General features: G+C 34.6%; 1 protein-coding gene across 13 annotated transcripts in view; it reads left to right on the forward strand.

Moving 5' to 3' along the window:
- Nucleotides 1-21,166, forward strand: part of NBEA (neurobeachin) — a 671,041-nt gene that overhangs the window by 400,603 nt on the left and 249,272 nt on the right. The window lies entirely within an intron of this gene.

The following is a 21,166-nucleotide window of genomic DNA, read 5'->3' on the forward strand; positions in this document are numbered from 1 at the left end:
ACATTTACAGAGACTTAAAAAGATATCTTCACTGTTCTGATTTCTAATAATTTACCTAATTATTAGGTCAGTTTTCTTTTATAATTCTATTATCTAAATGAAAGAATTTATTAATTGGCATTGTATTTTTACAAATATGTAGAAATACATGACTGGAATATTAGTAGAAATAACTTTGTTAAATACAACTGTGGGAGAGCATCATTTATTAGTAAATTTTTTCCGAGAGAGACAATATCACCCACAATGCTGTAAAGTAAAAATTCAGCCTTTGATTTTAAAGCTTTTGGGGAGTTTTTAAAAAATTCTTAAAGTATGTGTAGGTTTATTTTTTCATTTATGGATAACTAACTCTTACAAATGACCTTTGGCATTTCTTTGCTGGCCTTTCAAAAAGTACATACCCAACTTTTGGATGCTTCTACTAGATTGTGATTATTTACCAAGTTAAAATCTGATTTAAAACTCATAGTGTACATTCTTTTCTTTGAATTTTTTTTATTAAGATTATGATAGATTACAACCTTGTGAGATTTCAGTTGTACATTATTGTTAGTCATGTTGTGGGTACACCACTTCACCCTTTGTACCCTCCGCCCATCCTCCCCTTTTCCCTGGTAACCACCGATCATTTCTCCTTGTCTATATGTTAACTTCCACCTATGAGTGCGGTCATAGAGAGTTCGTCTTTCTCTGTCTGGCTTATTTTGCTTAAGATAATACCCTCAAGGTCCATCCATGTTGATGCAAATGGGACGATTTTGTCCTTTTTTATGGCTGAGTAGTATACCATATCTTCTTTATCCAATCATCAGTTGCGGGGCACTTAGGTTGGTTCCACATCTTGGCTATTGTAAATAATGCTGCCATGAACATAGGGGTGCATGGGACTCTTGGAATTGCTGATTTCAGGTTCTTAGGATAGATACCCAGTAGTGGGATGGCTGGGTCATAAGGTATTTCTATTTTTAACTTTTTGAGAAATCTCCATACTGTTTTCCATAGTGGCTGCACCAGTTTGCAATCCCACCAACAGTGTATGAGGGTTCCTTTTTCTCCACAACCTCTCCAACATTTGTCACTCTTGGTTTTGGATATTTTTGCCAATCTAACAGGTGTAACGTGATATCTTAGTGTAGTTTTGATTTGCATTTCCCTAATGATTAGTGATGATGAGCATCTTTTCTTGTGTCTATTGGCCATCCTTATATCTTCTTTGGAGAAATGTCTGTTCGTGTGCTCTGCCCATTTTTTGATTGGTTTGTTTGTTTTTTTGTTGTTGAGCTGTGTGAGTTCTTTATATATTATGGAGATTAACCCTTTGTCGGATAAGTAGCTTGTAAATATTTTTTCCCAATTAGTGGGCTGTTTTTTTTGTTTAAGTACTGTTTTCCCTTGCCTTGAAGAAGCTCTTTAGTCTGATGAAGTCCCATTTGTTGTGTACATTCTTTTCTTTGAATTTTTGAAAAATAATCTAAAACATCTGTTTTGATTCAAGAGTTTTTCATCATGCCATCTCATCTCCCATATTCACGTGCTCTTTTACTTGTTCAGCAGGTTTTTATTGAATTTTCCAAATGAAATTTAAGACAGTTACAATTTTCTGTGGAGTTGTTTCAAAAAAGAAAATCTTAGAAAATCCTCTTATTTTATTTTATTTTTTTGGTGAGGAATTGTCACTGAGCTAACATCTGTGCCAATCGTCCTCTATTTTGTATGTGAGATGCTGCCACCGCATGGCTTGATGAGCGGCGTGTAGGTCCCTGCCTGGGATCTGAACCCATGAACCCCAGGCCATAGAAGGGGTACGTGCAAACTCAACCACTGCACTACTGGGCTGGCCTCTTTTATTTTTTCAAAGAATGAGATTATATCAAGCCTCATCCTCTTGACTTTGACTTTTTGTTTTCCCTCCCTTCACCTTAGATGAATCATGGTTAAACATGGCATTTTCATATTTCGTTCTTTACTTCTGTTGCATAAAAGACATTTGCAACAGTGTTTTTATATAATACAAACAAGGGATACACCTTATGTCATCCTTTTGCAAATATATAGCAAGGTGGCAAGTTAACTTATGTTTCCAGAAACTATACATGAAATCATAGCATTTAAGAGGTTGAAATTTTTAATAAATGACAGAACTTTGACTTTGTAATAAATTATCTTGAATATATTAAGTCAGAAGACTGAGGGAATTTAGGAAGAACATTAGGCATGTTTCCTAAGTTACTTTTTTTACTCATAATTACCTGAATTAATATGACTGTTGTTTCCAGTTACTTAATAGATAAGTTGTTAATTCTTGACTATATGAAAGGTAATGTTTCCGGGTTAAATATTTTATCTCAGAAGTATTTTTGAGGGGAAAATGTCTAACTAGGATGCAGTTTGTGTGGGACTAGTTGGATAGTATAAAATGTAAACCTTTTTGTTGTTATTTGTTTTATTTCTTTTTTTTTAACTTTTGTTTTTGGTCAAGAATAGGGAAAATTTGAAAAATGACCCACTATTTCCATTATCTAAAGGTTTTACTGCAGCAGCTGAGCAGCTCTTTTAGTCAAGGCTGCATTAACTTTTCCATTAAGGGTACTGGTGTGAAGTACAGAGCCCTGAAGCACTGGGAAGTTCCTGTCTGGTATTTGTTCATTGATAGAGCTGCTATAGTTGAATGTTGCAATCTCTCCAGAGTGAAAGCCTTCATCACTTTTTAAGAATGTTGTTTCTTTCATTTTTAATTTATTTAAATTTAATTTCACTGCTGTGGTTTCTGTAAAAATTTTTATAAGCCTGAATTTTTTCCTTATTTGGAAGTTCTGTCACTTAAACTATAGTACAATTATAGTGTTAGATTTGTAAGTGACAAATCTTACTTTTGGAAAAAGGCAAATACTTTAGTGTCATGCATGCCCTTTAGTTCATTTTTCTTCTTTTCCTTCTTTTCCTTCATTCTATAAATTATCTCAGTTGTCCAGAATTGCACAAGACCTGAGGAATAGTCTCCAGGAGGCTGGAGTCTTAGAGTGAGACTGATGATGGAAGGAATAGGATGTCCTTCTTCTGAACTGTTGGACTGATGAGGGAGAGAGAGATTTAGAGTTTTAGAATAGTTAGCAAAAGGGATTGTGAAGTTGTGGGCACATGCTCTAGGAAAGGGAGACTGCAGAAAAGTTGCTATAAGCCTGCTTAGGGTTAACAGTGTGGCACCCTCCTGTGCAGGCTGGGGAACTCATGTATTGAGGGGCCCTGTCCAGCATTTTTTCCTAGCAAATTTTCAGACCTACTTCCATTCTGGTGAGAGGATAAATTCTATGGTGTGGAAAGGCATTTTCATCACCCATTGTTTTCCTCTTTCTTTAAAAAGCTAAGAAATAGGGAAAGAGCTGATAAGAACCAAGATTACACTCTGAAACGTTTTGTTTGTTGACAGGCTAGGTTTCTTTGATTTGGGGTTTTTGTTTTGCATTTTCACCAGACAGAGACTAAGAAATGATACAGACTTCTCTGCCAACTGTAGGAATGAGCTACAGTGATGGCAGGATTGTTGATGTTCATCAAAAGCAGTATCAGACGAATGAACTGCAAGGACCAGCAGCAGAGATGGTGACGCGCTGGGTAGAGAAAGAAGCTAACTTAAACACGGAGCAGTGATTGTGGAGGGAGTCATATGGCAGGACCCAGTCCCCTGCCAGTGAAGGACTAAACGGTCCATATAGGCTGAACTCTTGAGGCTGGCAGTGAGAAGGAGCTATGCTTTGTGGATTAACGTGTGACAGGATATCCCTTTCTGTATAGCAATAATCTCTATTTTCTATAGTTTTGCCGGTTAATTTCCCCCAAATACAAATGCTTCCGGACTTTTACATCTGAAACGTCTGTCTTGAAGCAGCAAAGTGCTGTCTCTCATTCCATAACCTTGTTGAAATTCACCTCTTCCGATGAATAAGCCTCTAGCTCAGATTCCAGTGATTTTTACCTATCTATCCCAGATGGCTTTCCAGTTGTCTCTAACTGATTTTAAATTGTTTTCTCGGCCCAGTGCTTTACCATTTCATATCATCGTGCAAGCCATTTGACTCCTGCCTTCATAGTAACTTCACAATAAATTCTGATAGGGGAAAGCTTCGAATATTTTGCCATAATCGTGATATTTGCTGTATGGTTGTTTGTTTATTAGTAAATATTATTTATCAGATAAAGGAAGTTCCCTTCCCTTCCCATCCTAGTTTGTTAAAGTTTTTTATCCTGAATAGATGTATAATTTTATCATATGCTTTCTCTCCATTTATCATAGTGATCATATGATGGAAGAAAGTGTATTCCCCCAAATGAGATATTAATGGAACTTTCTTCCATCCAAATTAATACATATATAACAACTATTCTGTGATACAACACACAGCAGGCCACTGCGCTACACACTGTGTAGAATACAGAGATGTGTAAGGATCAGTCTCAGCCCCGAGGAGCTAGAGTCTAGTTTGTGAGATCATACCAATTCTTAGGAGTTATAATATTAATATAAAGCAATATTTAGTGATATTTGAGTGAAGCCTTAGCTAGACTGTATGCTTTATAAAGAAACAGATGAATATTCAGACTTTCCAGTTCCAAGGAGTAGCACAGGGTGAGACAGCCAGGCTTATTTCATTGCATTAAATTATCCAGAATAAAGTATGAGAATGGTAGTAGTTAAAGATAAGACTGCAAAATAGAGTTCAAATTCAATCAAAGAAGATCTTGAATGCCCAGCCAAAGATTAGTCCTGGTTGTGTAGGCAACTCAATTTTACAGATAAGAAAATAAGTCTTGAGAGGTCATGACCTGCCTGTGGTGATACTAAATCAGAACTAGGGGTTTATAAGAAAAAGAATGTAATCTTCTTTGTCCTTAATGAAATTTTCCACCCCCTCCAAACTAGTTTATCTGACTAATTATTATAACGGTGTTACTTTATATTCATAAAAATTGTTTCATCTTTTTTATTATATTCTTCTATGTATAATTATATTTAATACTCAATTGTAAAACTAAATTGATGAGGAGTGGGGAAAAAAACACTTATTCTTTAGCCATGACAGATATAATAGGCATTCATGTCATATGATACTGAATGTTAAAACGAGGTCACAGGGCACTAGAGAAAAGGAAACAAGCAATATAGTACCTCTGGGTGATGAATGTGAGGGGAAACCTCTTATGTAGGGTAATAGCAAGGATATTTATCATTTAGGGCTGAAACTCTGATGACATGATAACGAGGTTTTTCTGTAGTATTCATGATACCAGAATCCCATAGAATCTCTTCATGACGACTTCTTTATCCCTTTAGCTCAGTGCTTTCTTAAACAAGAGGCAAATGGCCACAAGTTTCAGTGGGAGTGGTCAAAACGCCATTACCTATACCTTTTTTGATGCTGTCTTTGTTACTTCATTGTCAGAAGTACAGGGAACATAAAAGAGACACAAGTACCAAGTAAATTTTGAAGTCAGTGATTTCGTTGTTATTTTTATGTAGCATAAAACGCCTTTTGAGTGGTAAATTATATATTTCAGAAAGCATTAATTTACATAAAGATGGTCAATAGATTATTGTAAAATTAATGAATTAATGAAGAAAATAACTAAATTGTTATTTATTATCATTCCTACATAAGCCTAGAAGTAAGGCCTTATTCCTTTCTTATTCACTCTCTTTTTATCTCAACTTTGTAATTGGTCTACATTTTCAAAAACTGTTACGCTATAATTATAATATCCACTTCAATAATAATAAAATTGTCTAAATTTTGTAACATGAACTAAAAATTCATAAGCTAAGTGGAACTGAAAATGAAAATGTTTAATTTTGACAAGAAAGGAAACTTTAGTTCAATTTAGTCCCTAGTTTAGACTTTTATCGGCTATATTTCAATTTGAACTTTTAATAGAAACAAAAGATTAATCAGTCTAGATATTAACAATGCCACCTTAGCACATGATTTCCTCATGCCATCTGCCTTTATATAATCTGTGGACCAGCAGGTACTGATTCATAATATAGTTGCTTTGCCCTTTGTCCTTAAACATATTCATGCCAGCAGGATATACATCTCATTGCACAGTGATCATACATGCCAGTATCTTACATATTTGGGGAAATTCGAATTCTAAGAGAATTCTAGGGAAGAGAAATTTAGACTTAGCCTTTAGAAGAGATAAGTAAAGCATTCATCAAAATTGCCCACATAGGAATACTCCCTGAATTAGGTGAATTAGGTGGCCTTAAAATATGGGAGGTTAGATGACTGGTAGAATTTTTAAGAGCAGTCACAGTTGAGAATAGAAGAAGATATATTGTCTAAAGTCATAAATTAAAATAATGCCACTCAGGAACAAGTTATTCTTAATCAGTGTATAAACTATAAATAGCATTTTTAAGGGGGAATGAGGAAGTAGAACAGAGGTCATTCCATAAAGCTCAAATAAAAAGTTGAGTCTACTTCAGAGAATTAAGGGGCTCCGCATGCTCAGGGGAACTCCTGTCAGTGTGTGGTTGGAAAGAATAGCCTTAAGTGAACATTTGGACTGACTGGATGCAGAGAGAGAGGAGCACTGAGAGACCACTGTGGGTGAGCAGGTCAGGGCCTGGCCAGGAGATGTGACTTGTCTGGTGTGGGCATTGTCCTAGCCCAGAGACAACAGTCAGTAAACAGGATACATTTTATATAGCTCTATTGCTGGGAAAGACGTGAAAAGAGGTAGGAGATATATAAAAGTTGGGAAAGTGGAAAATGACTAAAATCATTCATAAAATTTGACCTTGATAAGAATAATGTTGATAAAATATAAGTATTTTAAAAGGTGAATAGGGAAAAGATACAAATTTGTGTGTGTGTATGTATGCTATTTTTCTTACCTATTGTAATGGGTGTTTTCTTCTATGTTTGGGATGGTGATGAAGCAGCAGGAGGATGGGTATTGGGCTGTGATATGGTGGCCTGGCCATATGAGAGTCCCATCTGGAAAGGTAAATCTTGCGCAGAGTCCCAGGTGGTTTCTAGAACTAACTCAGATAAAGATTGAAAAGAAGAGACTCCAATATCCAGGCCCAGTCACAAACATACTGATGGGGGCAGCCTGCAGTGGCTTACTGACCAAGACACCAAAGAAGAGGCCAGAAAATAGAAGGAAAAAACATGAACATTATGAATATCGATTTTCAATGTTAGTACTTTGTTATTATTGAATCATTTGTCATGTTCTAAAGAGTATTTAATTATATTAAACTTTTATACCTAAATAGATCCTTTTTACCTTTAGTAAAAATTTCTAAGTGGTAAATTACGTCTCTGAGGCATTAAGGAGTTCCCTTGAAATATGTAAGAGTATTACATCTCCAGAAGTGCCTGATATTTAGTCAAAATCAATAATTTAATCACTCAGCAGGTTATAGCCTATATTTGTCAGTGATCTCTTAAACTTTTTTACAAATCAGAGTACTTTAGCACCTACAACCTAGAATTTTAAAATGATTTTTAAAAATTACTTAACCATTTTCAATCATGTCTGTTTTGCAAACGGACTACCTTTTCTAGAGAGAAAAGAATATAATATTGCACCATTCCCAAAGTTAATTATGAGCTCACTTGAGGATCACCAAATGGAATTTGGTTTGAAGATTTTATCCACTTTTTCATGTTACCTTCTTCTTTGAAAAGTATACTCCTGCCGCTGTCGGCTCAGGTATCCTATGTTTGAAACTCTGCATTAATTGTATTACATTTTCTTCTTCTAGGATTATTTTTGTTCTTCAGGTAACCTTTTTTGAGTCTTTCCTTTATTAAAAATTTTAGGGGCTGGCCCAGTGGCACAGCGGTTAAGTTCGCATGTTCTGCTTCAGCGGCCTGGGGTTCTCTGGTTCGGATCCTAGGTGCAGACCTATGCACCACTTGTCAAGCCATGCTGTGGTAGGCATCCCACATATAAAGTAGAGGAAGATGGGTGCAGATGTTAGCTCAGGGCCAGTCTTCCTCAGCAAAAAAGAGGAGGATTGGTGGCAGATGTTAGCTCAGGGCTAATCTTCCTCAAAAAAAAAGAAAATTTTAGTAAGTTCTACAGCAGCTCAGCTTTATTATTTTACACTTTGGTAAATTAAGGTTGGCATGAATGTGTGTATGTATTTTCTACAGAATACTTCTTGATTATCTACAATGTAAATTTTAAATATTTTTTGTTTTAACTTTACAATTTTTTTTATGGTAAATGTTTTTGGTCTTGCTTTTCTTTTGTTTAACCATTTTATTTCTACCTAGTTAAAGAATACAAATCTTATGTTTCTGGGTTCACACCTTTAAGAAGTTAATATTTTCTTTTACTTAACATGTTAGGTGGAAATGTTTTGTCTGTAATATGTACCTAATACAATAAAATCTCTTTTAATGTAATCTGTTTCATACTCACTGGGCAGGGCCTGAAAGCCAGTTATCCATTTATCTGGCTTTTTATAAGACTCACTACAATGCCACACACATGTGGGAAGGGATTCTTAATAAATAGCAGTTAACATGTATGATTTACGTCACTTCCCCATCCTCTCCATTGTCTCATAATATTTTATATATTTTTCTATGGAAATCCATGGTAAATGTGATGGTTTTTCATGTCTGTATAAATAATTATTTTAATGTGACAAATTTTTAATATGTTTATATTTTCTAAGTATATAATAGAAAATATATAATGTTTCTAAATATAAAACATAAATATATTTATAAAATATATAACTTGAACTTAAATGCTTTTATTTTGGAAAATTTTTTCAAGGCAGGATTATTAGTCCATAATAGCATTCCTTCCACTCATTCCCTCTAGATTCTTTTTTTTTTTTTGGTGAGGGAGATTGGCCCTGAGCTAAGATCCATGCCAATCGTCCCCTGTCTTATGTGGGATGCCGCCACAGCATGGCTTGATGAGTGGTGTATGTCCACTCCTGGGATTCAAACCCATGAACCGTGGGCCACCAAAGCAAAGCTGGCAAACTTAACCACTACACCACTGGGCCAGCCCCCATTTCCTCTAGATTCTTTTTCCTTTTAAAGATTGGCACCTGAGCTAACAACTGTTGCCAATCTCTTTTTTTTTTCCCCTGCTTTATCTCCCCAAATCCCCCCATACATAGTTGTAGATCTTAGTTGCAGGTCCTTCTATTTGTGGCACGTGGGACGCTGCCTCAGTGTGACCTGACGGGCGGTGCCATGTCCATGCCCAGTATCCGAACCGGCAAAACCCTGGGCCGCCGCAGCGGAGCATGTGAACTTAACCACTCAGCCACTGGGCAGGCCCCCTCCTCTAGATTCTTGGTAGCACTTATAGTAAAATACTAATACAGTGACAACTAATACACAAATGGCAAAGCACATTCATTTTTATATTTTCTACTTTGAATCTTCCAGAACACAATGGATGACTTTGAGCAAAATTCCTATTTTATTAGCAGAATTTTCATCCATACAGTTGTGAATTAAGAAATATTTGTCTTCTGTGCCCCCCAAATATTTCTACTGCACAGTCTGAAATTGTTTCAAAATGTTTTATGTCATTTTCTGCTATTGCTTTCATCTATTGATTGACAAAACCTTTTTGTATTTTAAATAATTCACTCACTGTATAATTTTTCTGTTTAATTGTAAATATTTAGAATAACTTAGAATAACTCTAGAATAATCTGAAACTACAACTAAATAACTGAGAAACCTAGGAGATAATGCTGGAGTAACTAAAATTGAGAACAAAGTGAAAAGTAATACTTATGTCCTTAAATAAAAAAAAATTTGACTCAATTTCTTGGTTAACTAGATTAAACAGATTTTGGTAACAATAATTAACCAACAAGGGAAATAAACCTGAATCTCATTTGATCTTTTTATTTTCTGAACCTTTGTTTAAAAATATGTTGTGTTTTTTTTTTGATTGTTGATAAATGTGGCTGCACTAAGCTTATAACAGAAGATCAATGTTTTAAAAATTGAAACAGTATAGGTTTGTATTGATTAATGTGGCAAAATCAAAATGAGAGGTTTTGTAACGGCTTTCTTAGACAGGCTACTCCCCAGTAATGGCAACCTATCAATTTTAGCTTTCCACTGATAAATCAACTTGAAAATTGGATGTCAAAATTTTTTTCACTGAAGTAGTGATTTTTCCATGCCCTTTAACCTTTTCTGATATATGAGATTAGTTTATAAGACTAAACTCTATCTTACAGAAAGCAGTTGTCAAATTGACATTTGGATAGATTTTCAAATGATTGTAACACCTATCTTTATCCATGTATATAAAATAAACATATGTATAATCATCTATGATCTAACTGCAAGGATTGTTTATCTTGAGAAAAATTCAGTTGCACATTATAAAATTGTAGATTGTTCTGTTTATGGATCTCAGAAGTTCAAAGAAGGTCAGAGCCTCAACTGGAAGACTAGGAAACATGCTTCCAGAAGTACTTTATTTTTAACTGAGTGGGGACATTGATTGTTTTTTCCTTGTGAATTGATTTTTTCTTTTCTTTTTTTCTCTTTGTTTCCTTGAAAAATACTAATAGGTTAATTAATGGCAACTCTCCTATGTTGTCGTGTGGCCGGTAGTAACTTGGTATGCTTTCATAACAAAAAAACAAGAACAAAACCTGACAACACTTTATTTCTGAGGAACCGTATTGAGGACTTGAAACAACACTAGGAAAGATTTGATTAACAGCACAGAAAAACAGGCTTAATTTGGATTTAATGGGGCAGACTTCAGTGACAGCTGACAGTGCCATACCTTCACGCCTATATAGCCAACTTCAAGTTAGCCTGAGAAGGTATTGATTGTGAAGTTTCTGTTGTATAATTACTTTTTGCTAGGAGAAAGAAAAAAAAACACGGTGTATTGATCTAGATGGAGCATTTGAGTAGCAGTTTCCCTTGGCTAACAGTGAGTGTCATCTTTCAGCCGTGATAAATGGTAACGTTCTGGCTCAGCATAATTGCTTTGTGGTGAAATGAACCTCCTATACCCTTCCCCTCTTCCCATCAAGGAGATAGAGTAATCATCTTTATCTCAAAGCCATGATTTACTGAACTAATCATCCTCTTAATAGAGGAAAATCTTTTCCCCACAGAGTATGTCCAGTTTTTCCTAACTGAAACAGAAATGCATTATGAAAGGATGGAATTTTTAAAAATCTTACAATTCACAAGTATGTAGTTTTGTAATCAGCTGTCAATTATTCCTGACCTATGCTTTTACCCATCCCTCCACTCTCAGTCTACTAACAGCCTTTGACCTTCCATTGAAAGTAAACTGAAAAAGAAAAGACAGAGATGTTCAAATCTTCTACACTTACTTTGACACAGTAGGAGAAGTCATTAAATAAATAAATCTATTAGTTTTCTGAAATATACTGCATTTGGCAAATATAAAAATTTAGTTTACTTAGTTAAAACATTTTAGAAAGCCTTCTCTGGGCATCGCACTTTTTTTTCTTACAATTTTTACTATTAAACAACATTTCTACTTTTTAGATGCTTTTGCTATGATGCTTATCTCTATCAAGAGGCAAATAAAATGCCTTGAATGTGAAAAACATACATTCTCTACCAATTCTGAAAAACTGAGATAATTTTATATTATTTGTTTGCTTTTTGACAAAGATGTTTAATGTTATCAATTTTTCATTAAGCCTATGTTATATTTTGCTGAAAATAGATTTGTATTTACTTTCCAGTACTTTAATATTACCCTTGGGTAATGACTTTTAGTTAAGTAATGTTATTTAAAGAATAGCTGGCAGTCATTTTAGATCATTTTAAGACCGCTGTGAAGGGTTTGGATAAAGGTCATTTTCAATGATTGTGCTTAGTTAAATAAATGTGAAAGGTTTCACAAAGGGAATCTTGCTTTTCAATGTGCTGTCATAAACTTCCTCTTAGCACATCTGGGAATACCAAGTAAAATGTAGTTGTTTCTGCCTTGAAGGCAGTATATTTTATATTTTCCTTCTCATGTTTATTTTCTCCTCATAATTCTATTTATTCTCACAACTGGGCACAAAGCTTTCATTTTGTCACAAATTAGATCCACCACTTTTGACAGTTTCTGGAAACCCCTATATATATGTCTCTAGACATTTAGCAAGAGTGGATTTTTTGCTAAGACTTATTAAAAAGTATTCCTTTTGTTTTTTTTTTTTGAGCAATCCCCCCTCTAGTGTAGCCCTGCTTCGCAGTTTGCTCCCACTCTGGCCACAGCTGGCCTCTTGCTGTTCACAGCTGAAAAGTGAAATCAATGCTTGGTCTAACAAAATGCAGATGAAAGCCATTCTGATCATACATAGTCATTTCCCGTAACTTTATCAGCCTTCAGTTACTTATGTGATCTCTGGAAATCATTGTTTATTCAAGTAAATACAGTCCCAACCTCAGTGTTGAGATGGGCCGTCTTCTAGGAAAATAATACTTCCTTAAAGCCATAAGCATTGTGAATAGCCCATCGTTATGGTTTTCTAAAATAACTATTGCTTTTTTTCCCCTGAAGGAAATAGTACAAATCTAATCAAATCATTTATCATTTGAATTCTAGAAATTTATACTCTAAGCAAAGATGTCCCTTTATTCTTGATGTTAACACAATTTAAAATTCTGAAACAAAAAATGTTAAAATACTTCAATCCAAATTATCATCGATCTAGTATTTTCTTAAATATTTATTTGAACAAGACTGGATGGAAAGCTGTATTGTAGCTGAATGCCTCAAAGGTCACAGAACTACAATGAGTTTGATGGAAAACAGCCTTTCTCCTTCCTATTTTAAGTGGTTCCTACTTTGATTACAAGCATTTATTATAATTATCAAGAGATTAGGCTGTTGTTATAGAGTCCTTGTAATGGAACCATTTAGAAGGAATATAATGGCAGTTTATTGGATTCTGCAAAAGAAAAGAACACAGATAAAGTGGTCCTTTTTTGTAAATGGTTCAACTGCTAGCTAAGTATACTAATTTTATTACTCCGTCTTAGTTCATTTGCTTTAATAGTTTTTGTGATTAAGGGTACAATTTTTTCTAATAAATAACCTGTCTCTAGTTCTTTTCTATTGTTTTTGTCTTTTGTAGAGTTTCTGTATATATGTGTGTGTGTGTTTTCTGAAAGAGGGAAAACACAAATAAGTTGTATTCAAAGACTACTTTCTATACGTAGTCTTTGTTTTAGAATTTACATCTGTACAATATCTTTCCTAAGATGGCTTTTATTATTAACATATTTTTATTTTTAAAACTTATTGGTATATAGGATGAGTCCGTTCATTTATCACTACTAGTTCACGCATACTTATTCTGCTAGTTGCAGTAAAACAGTCCCAGTGAGAAAAATACCCGGGAAATTGGCAGACTTCAGACCTATTCATTGCTAATATCTTTTCTATTAAAATCAATACAGTTGGCTCTCGGGGGAGATATATTTTGGGTCTTTCCTAATTCCTCAGAGCCAAAGATATGGACCTTACCAATACTCTTTCTTTTGAGACTTTTATCCGTTTAGCCCCAAACGCAAGAAAATGCAAGATGCCATGTTTTGAAAGATACTAAATTTAGTCAAGTAGATTTTCCTGTCCTTTCCCAGTCTGGCAACTAGTGGAACTACAATGTTTGCTAAGGTACTAGAGTAAACAAACAATTAGGGAATCCATGCCTGGAGAGAAAAGGAACTAAGGCCCTAAAATATGAAAAATGTCAGAGGTGCCAGCGTAGTTAGAAAGCTGAAATTCAGAAAAACTGGTTCTTGTGAAGTGGGAGACTGGGCTGGGGATGGTAATGCTATTCTAGAGATTTTAACCTTTCTGAAAACAAAGATCACCTAGTGAGTACCTTTGCACTGAGAGGGATCTTGAGCATAGTAGGCCTTTGAGAATATCTTTTAGAAAATTGTTTATTTTTTAAATTATTTTTAAAGATTGGCAAGTGAGCTAACGTTGGTTGCCTATCTTTTTTTTCCCCTCCTTCTTCTCCCCCAAAGCGCCCCTAGGACACAGTTATATATTTTAGTTGTAGGTCTTTCGGGTTGTGCTATATGAGATGCCGCCTCAGGATGTCGGTGAGCGGTGCCATTTCCCGCGCCCAGGATCTGAACCGGGGAAACCCTGGCCGCTGAAGCAGAGCTCGGGAACTTAACCACTAGGCAACGGGCCACCCCGCCCGCCAATTTTTTTTTTAAATCACAGTAGCAAAGGAAGCAGCACTTTTTAAATCTTAGATTTTATATTTATTTGAAGAATTTCAAATCATATTATATTCACATTTTTATATCCCATGTTATCAATGTTTATATTGTTATTTTATTAATACTGTTGCCATACAAAAGTGCCTAGTTGAGTAAGAACAATGGTTTTATTCCTGAAACTTACCCAAAAAGCCGTAAATCACTTGTAACATACATAAGAAAGCTTTACATTGAGTTTAAAGGTTTGTAGAGATAATAAGTCAGCGTAAGAGTGTACTTAGGCTTCTTTTGTTCATGATTGAGTTTTGTGTATGTTGTACTTATGGGAGAATTTGAAATTCCAGTTATATGCCAGTTAACATAAAGGGAGTGATATAAAAAGGAGAGACATAATTTAGAAAGACTTTGTGAATAATGGAGACAGTTAAAAATGTACAAAATAAGTATACATTCTACAAATTTACCCTGTTTTCTTGTTTAGCTTCATATTAATTTAATACTAAGCTTTGCTTAAAAGAATATGATATGTATGTATTTGTGTGAGTGTATGTCTGCAGTTTACATGGGTGTATACTGATAAATAAGAATTGTAGATGCATGGGGTGTGTGTGGATAAATAAATAAGAATTGTGGAAATGTGAAACATGAAGGTATTTCCAAAGGGAAATTTCTGTTCTCCTCATACTTCTTATAAGAAATACACTTAAAACATCCAGAAAAGGGAAATCAAGAAATTTACACATATTAGTTGAAGACTTTATCTCTGTCATTGATTATCAAACTAGGCCCTCAGAAGGTTATTTCTTAGTTCTTACTAAATCTTCTTCAAATATAATTATATATGTTAGTTTTGTAAATTAATTTTCTATATGACTGAATTTAGTTTTTCCCCAGATCTCAAATGTGTGCATATCACGTATACAACTATTTTCATTAATATGAAACGACTCTACACATGTTGGTTCTGCAATTTGTATACAGGAGAGACATACGAACGATAGCAGTTGGTTTAGAAGGAGGCATCACAAACACACTGGTTTCCTTGAAGGTTATATAACAAACCAGTAAACTTTTTTTACTTTTTACTAATCCTTTTAAAAGCTTGGGAAAACATAAATTTTGTCATATGCTTGGGAAAACATTGGGTGACAAAACTTAATTTAAATCAATATGTGGCTGTTTGTTGTCTTTCTTTATCCCATTTAGTATAAATATTTATACATTTCTTTGCAGAGATTTTTCATGTCTTTGATTATGGAATACTAACCCAGATGCTACCAGGATTGATGCATAATACAAAGTAGCTGCACGATATTACTTTTCTAACATCCGAAGAATTGTGGTTTGCAGCACATGTTCAATCTCAAGGGTTTTGGATAAGATCCTTACTACTAACAGATAGTAGATCAAAGTTGCCATGAGACCTGGAGAGATCAGAAGGGAAATAAGAAAGTCAGGTGTTTGGATAAATGGAAACTTCTTTTCCCTAGATAATTTCAAATTAGGAATGGTAGTCTTGCCCATTTTTTGGTTTTGTGCCACAGCCAAAGATGTTTTTAGGTACAAAAGTTAAATACTCAGTAGAGTCAGCAGTATTCAAAAGGGAGGTCCAAACAGGGTACATGGTGATTGTTAATGACCTTCCAGGTCACAGTTGAACATTCCACTGGGAGTTATTTCCTGTTATAGTTGTATAGGTTGACTTTCCCGAGCTAGCACTTCTAGCTAGCTGGGACTTCCAACTGAGTCCACTTCACTAATTATAATCTACGTTCTTTCTGAGAAGCTACTTCTTTACAACCTCACTAGACTCTAGGCCTTACCACTATAACTGATTGGTTTCAAATTGTATTTAAGCAATATAATTTTGTCCATTTATCCTAAAGTTTAAAGATAGTAATTGCAGTAGATAACTGAGGCCTGTACAATACCTTAGAGAGTTAACCTGGAGCAGAAATGGAAGCTTCCTCTCAAAATACCTTTGTAACACATAAAAAAAGATTTTGAAAATTCTCCTGGTAGCTTACTATACTTAATGTTGAAGAGTTCCCACTGGCTTTTATTTTCATCCTAGTTGAAGCGAATTATAAATGCAGTAATCCAAAATTTAGGATAATTATGTGTCATGGAATAAGTAATAAAGGATTATAATTTTCATTATCAAACTTCTAAGTTAATATCCTTTGGTATGCTTTTTTATTTTTGGAAGTATTTGGTAAAAGTTGGAATCGAGAGCATCATTGAAACACTTATTTATTTCAGAAATGGTTCTGATTATCATATGATTATCATAGTTAGATAATTTAAATTTAGAGACTCTTTTTATTCAGTTACAAGCATTTATGGAAAACTCAGATGCCTCTAAAATATCCTTTTCCTTATTTGAAATTTTTATATGTAAATGCTACCAGTGATACCATGATTTGTAGCTATGAAGTAACTAAAACACTGAGTCAATTGGGAATACAATTTTAATTTCTCTTTTTTCAAGTTAAAGGAAATAGTTATACAAATACCTTGTCTACCCTTAAATTCTGCCTCCCTTCCATTTATATTTGTTTTTGATTAGACAGAGCAAACCTAGACTAAAGTTAGACACTTTTAGGAGAAGTCTCTCTAATTGATTTATTTTCCTGGTGGATATTTGTTAAACAGTACAACTACCACTTTTGCTGCCAGGAGTTTTATTTTAGAGACTAGGAGTCTATTATAGATATTCTATTACAACATACAGCATATCAAAGTAACTTAAGGCTTATCTTCCTATTTGAACTATTTTATATCGTCATACCTAGAAAGATGTACCGGATGTAGGCATATGGTTCCAAAAAGGAAGAGATTATTTAATTTATGTATACGTCTTCATATAGCCAAGGACTGAAGAACTGAATCCAGAAAATGTCTTTACTAATTATTTTCTGTCTTGCTCCCCATCGCTGATAGATTTCTCTGTCTCCACCGAACACTTCAGCAGAACAGCATGCAGATATGAAAGCGTTGCTTCTAGGAGCAGAAACTTATGTATTTCTTTACCTTTGAAGGAAAGGATTGTCTCCTCAGGACACAAGGGGGAATGACTTTCTCTCTCTTCTTCACTCCCTCCTTTATTCCCCTCACTCCTTCCTTCCCTCTTTATGGTCTTACAATAGAGCTTAAAATATGTATATGATCATCAATGAAAATTTATGTATCACAGTAAAGCTGTAATAGTATAAAACTTTGAGATTTTCTTTAGTTGTTATTATAGTTTCCAAATCAAGTGAAAAGTGGTTCAGTTACAATTTACCAACAAATTCAAATAATTAGTATAAATGTATTTTTCTTACTGTATGAACAGGAGTTCCAATGAATCACACTCCTTGTAAAAATGGGCAGTTTCTTTGTGCTGGTGGTTCTAGATGCTGAAAGCTCCTCCACATTACAGGTACACACATGAAAACACAGAGCACAAACTCAGTTCTTGGGAGATTTCCAAACCTATGCTAGACTTGGGTCTAGCTAGATCAGCACATTCTCTGCCAGATAATAATTTGTGATTTCTGCTCTTACCTTTCTTATTTTCTTTTTTCTGCTTTTATTAGGTTTACTTTGTTCTTCTTTTTCTAGTTTTTTGAGATGCAAGATTAGGTCACTGGTTTTAGACCTTTCTTCTTTTCTCACATAAGCATTTAAAGCTATAAATTTCTTTCTCTGCACTGCCTTAGCTGCATCTCACATTTGTCATATTTTCATTACATAGTTTAAAATATTTTCTACTTTTTATTTCTTTAGTAACCTATGTGTATTCTTGTGTGCCATTTAATTTACAAATATTTTGGGTATTCATAAATATCTTATTATTATTTATTCTCTTTTAATCAAAGAACATACTCCATATAATTTTAGTTATTTTAAATTTGGATTATTTGATGACCAGGAGTATATGGCATATTTTGGCAAAAATACCATGTTCCCTTGAAAATAATGTGCAATCTTTAATTATTGAGCATTGTGTTCTATAAGTTTAAATTAGGTCAGAGTGGTTCATAGTGTGGTTCAGATGGTCTGTCTTTACTGATTTTTTGTCTATTTGTTCTATCTATTGAAAGAGGGATATTAAAATCTCCTAATATCGTTGCGGGATTATCTATCTGTCCCCTTAATTCTGTCAATTTTGCTTCACATGTTTTGAGGCTCTGATATTAGCTAACTACACATGAAGATTATGTCTTCTTGAAGAATTGACCCCTTTATCAAGATTAAATATCCCTCTTTATTTCAGGTAATAATCTTTATTTTAAAGTATACTTTACATGATAATAACATCACCACTCCAGCTTCTTATGCTTATTATTTATAGATCTTTTTTCCATCCATTTATTTTCAACCCATGTGTCTTTACGTTTTTAGTGCATCTCTGGTATATAACGTATAGTTGAGTATTGCTTTGTAATCCATTTGATCTCTGCTTTCCATTTTGAATATTTAGTCTATTAGTATTTAATGTAATTATTGATATGGTTGGGTTTTTGTTGTTGTCAGTGCTGTCGAATCGATACTGACTCCAAGTGACACTGTGTACAGCAGTACACGGTGTACTGCAGGTCTTTTTGCACCATCCTCTCACCTTCCAGCCACTATATCAGACAATGGGCTATTCTTAGGCTTTTCATTCCAATTTTTTCAGAAGTGGGTGACCAGCTCATTCTTCCTAGTCTGTCTTAGTCTGGATGCTCTGCTGAAACCTGTCTGCCATGGGTGACCCTGCTGGTATTATATATCCTGGTGGCATAGCTTCCAGCATCACAGCAACAAACACCTGTCACAGTATGACAACCTGCAGATGATGGTGTGGTTCCCTGACTCAGAAATGAACCCCAGGCCTGGTGATGAGAGCGCCAGATCTTAACCACTAGATCACCAAGGGTCAGATTTAACTATGCAGTTTTGATATTTGTTTTCTGTCTGTCTCCTCTGTTTGTTTTTGGTTTCTCTGTTTCTCTGTTCCTCCTTTCTGTCTTGTTTTGGATCATTTGAATATTTTTTAGAATTTCATTTTAAAGTATATATTGGCTTTTTGGCTATACCTCTTTGCTCTATATTTTTTTAGTGGTTGATCTAGAGATGATTTTATACACCTTAATCTTCAGTCTACATAGAGTTAATAGGGTACCACTTCTTGTAAAATATAAAAACCTTGCAACCGTATAGATCCATTTACCTGTCACATCCCCCACCCAGAATCCTTTGTGTTATATTTCTTGTGTAATATGTATTACACCTGCACACCTTAGGAAGCCCACAATAGCGTGTCATAATTTTTGCTTTGACATCACATATATGTTAAAGAAATTAAAAGGGAAAAGTTATTTATATCATCCAGACACTTACTATTTCTAGTACTCTTTGGTCATTTTGGAAGATTTGAGGTTCCATCTGGTATTTTCCTCCAGACTGAAGAACTTCCTTTATCATATCTGATAGTACAGATCTATTGTCAGTGAACTCTCCTACTTTTCCTTTTGCTGAAAGGTGATTATTTTGTCTCTGTTCTTGAAGGATATTTTCACTGAATGTGGAATTCTGGGTTGATAGCAAGTTATTTTTCTTTAAGCACTTTAAAGATGTCTTCCCACTATTTTCTGGGCTTCATGTTTTTCTCCTATAGGTAATGTGTCCTTTTTCTCTAGCTGCTTTCAGGATTTTTTTTTAAATCTTTGGTTTTCAACAATTTGACTGTGGTGTTCCTAGGTGTGGTTTTCTTATCTTTATCCTCAACAGGATCACTCAACTTCTTAAATCTGTAAATTTGTAGGATTCCAAATGTGGGAAGTTTGTGACCATTATTTCTTGAAATATTTTTCTGCTGCACTCTTTCTGTTTTGGGAACTCCAGTTGAATATATGATGAACCTTCTGATGTTGTATTGTAGATACCTAAGGCTCTATTAATTTTTTTCAATCTTTTTTGTCTCTCTTCTTCAGGTTGGTTACTTTCTGTTGATGTACCTTCAAGTTCACGGACTTTCTCTGTATTTCCATTCAGCCTTTAAACCTATCCAGTGATTTATTATTTCAAACATTTTACGTTTGCATTCTACAATTTCCATATGGTTCTCTTTTACATTTTCTGTTTACTGAGATTTCCTGTCATTCATTATGATTATATTTTCCTTTGCTTTGTTATAATAGTTACTTTAAAGCCCTTGCCTAATGATTCCAACACCAGAATCATCTTATGGTTGACACTGATTGATTATCTTTTTCCTTGAGAATGGGTCATTTTTTTTTTTTTTGGCTCTTTGTAGCTTTTTTATTGTATCCCAGAAATTGTAAATGTTACATGATGGAAACTTTGGATTCTGTTACATTCCTCCAAGGAGGGTTAATATTATTGATGTAGTGGGCAGTTAACTAGATTAAACTCAAACTGTAAACTCTGTCACATCTACTGTGGGCTGTGGCTCAGATCTTAGTTCAGACTGCTTTTGTCTGTCTTATTCATGCATAGTTCAAGAACCACCAAAAGACGTGAACAGAATTTAACCAGAGGATTTGGCAGTCCCTTTCTCAGGCCCTCTTTTCCATGGTTCCCACCTCACTCTCCAGCATCCCTATTTAATAACCTCAAGCTACTTCCCTTTGTTCCTCTGTCCAGAAGCAGACTTTCTATCAGAGTTTTAGTCATTTGTACCATTGCCATGACTGCAGCTGCCCTCAAGAGAAACCCTCAAAAATGAAGAATTCACTCTGTGTTGATTACTTCCTCAAGTTTTAACTCCTCTCCAAAATCGCACTGTTTTTGTTTGCTCTCCACAGCTCTCAAGTTGTTGTTGTTTCTATTTTACTCAGATTTTATAGTTGTTAGCTGTGGAAGATTCAGTTTGTTAGGAGCTTACTCCCCCATACAAGAAGCAGAACTCCAACCAGGAGAGATTTTTCATT

This window comes from Equus przewalskii, chromosome 16 (assembly GCF_037783145.1).
Source record: "Equus przewalskii isolate Varuska chromosome 16, EquPr2, whole genome shotgun sequence".
In the NCBI taxonomy this organism is placed as follows: Eukaryota; Metazoa; Chordata; class Mammalia; order Perissodactyla; family Equidae; genus Equus; species Equus przewalskii.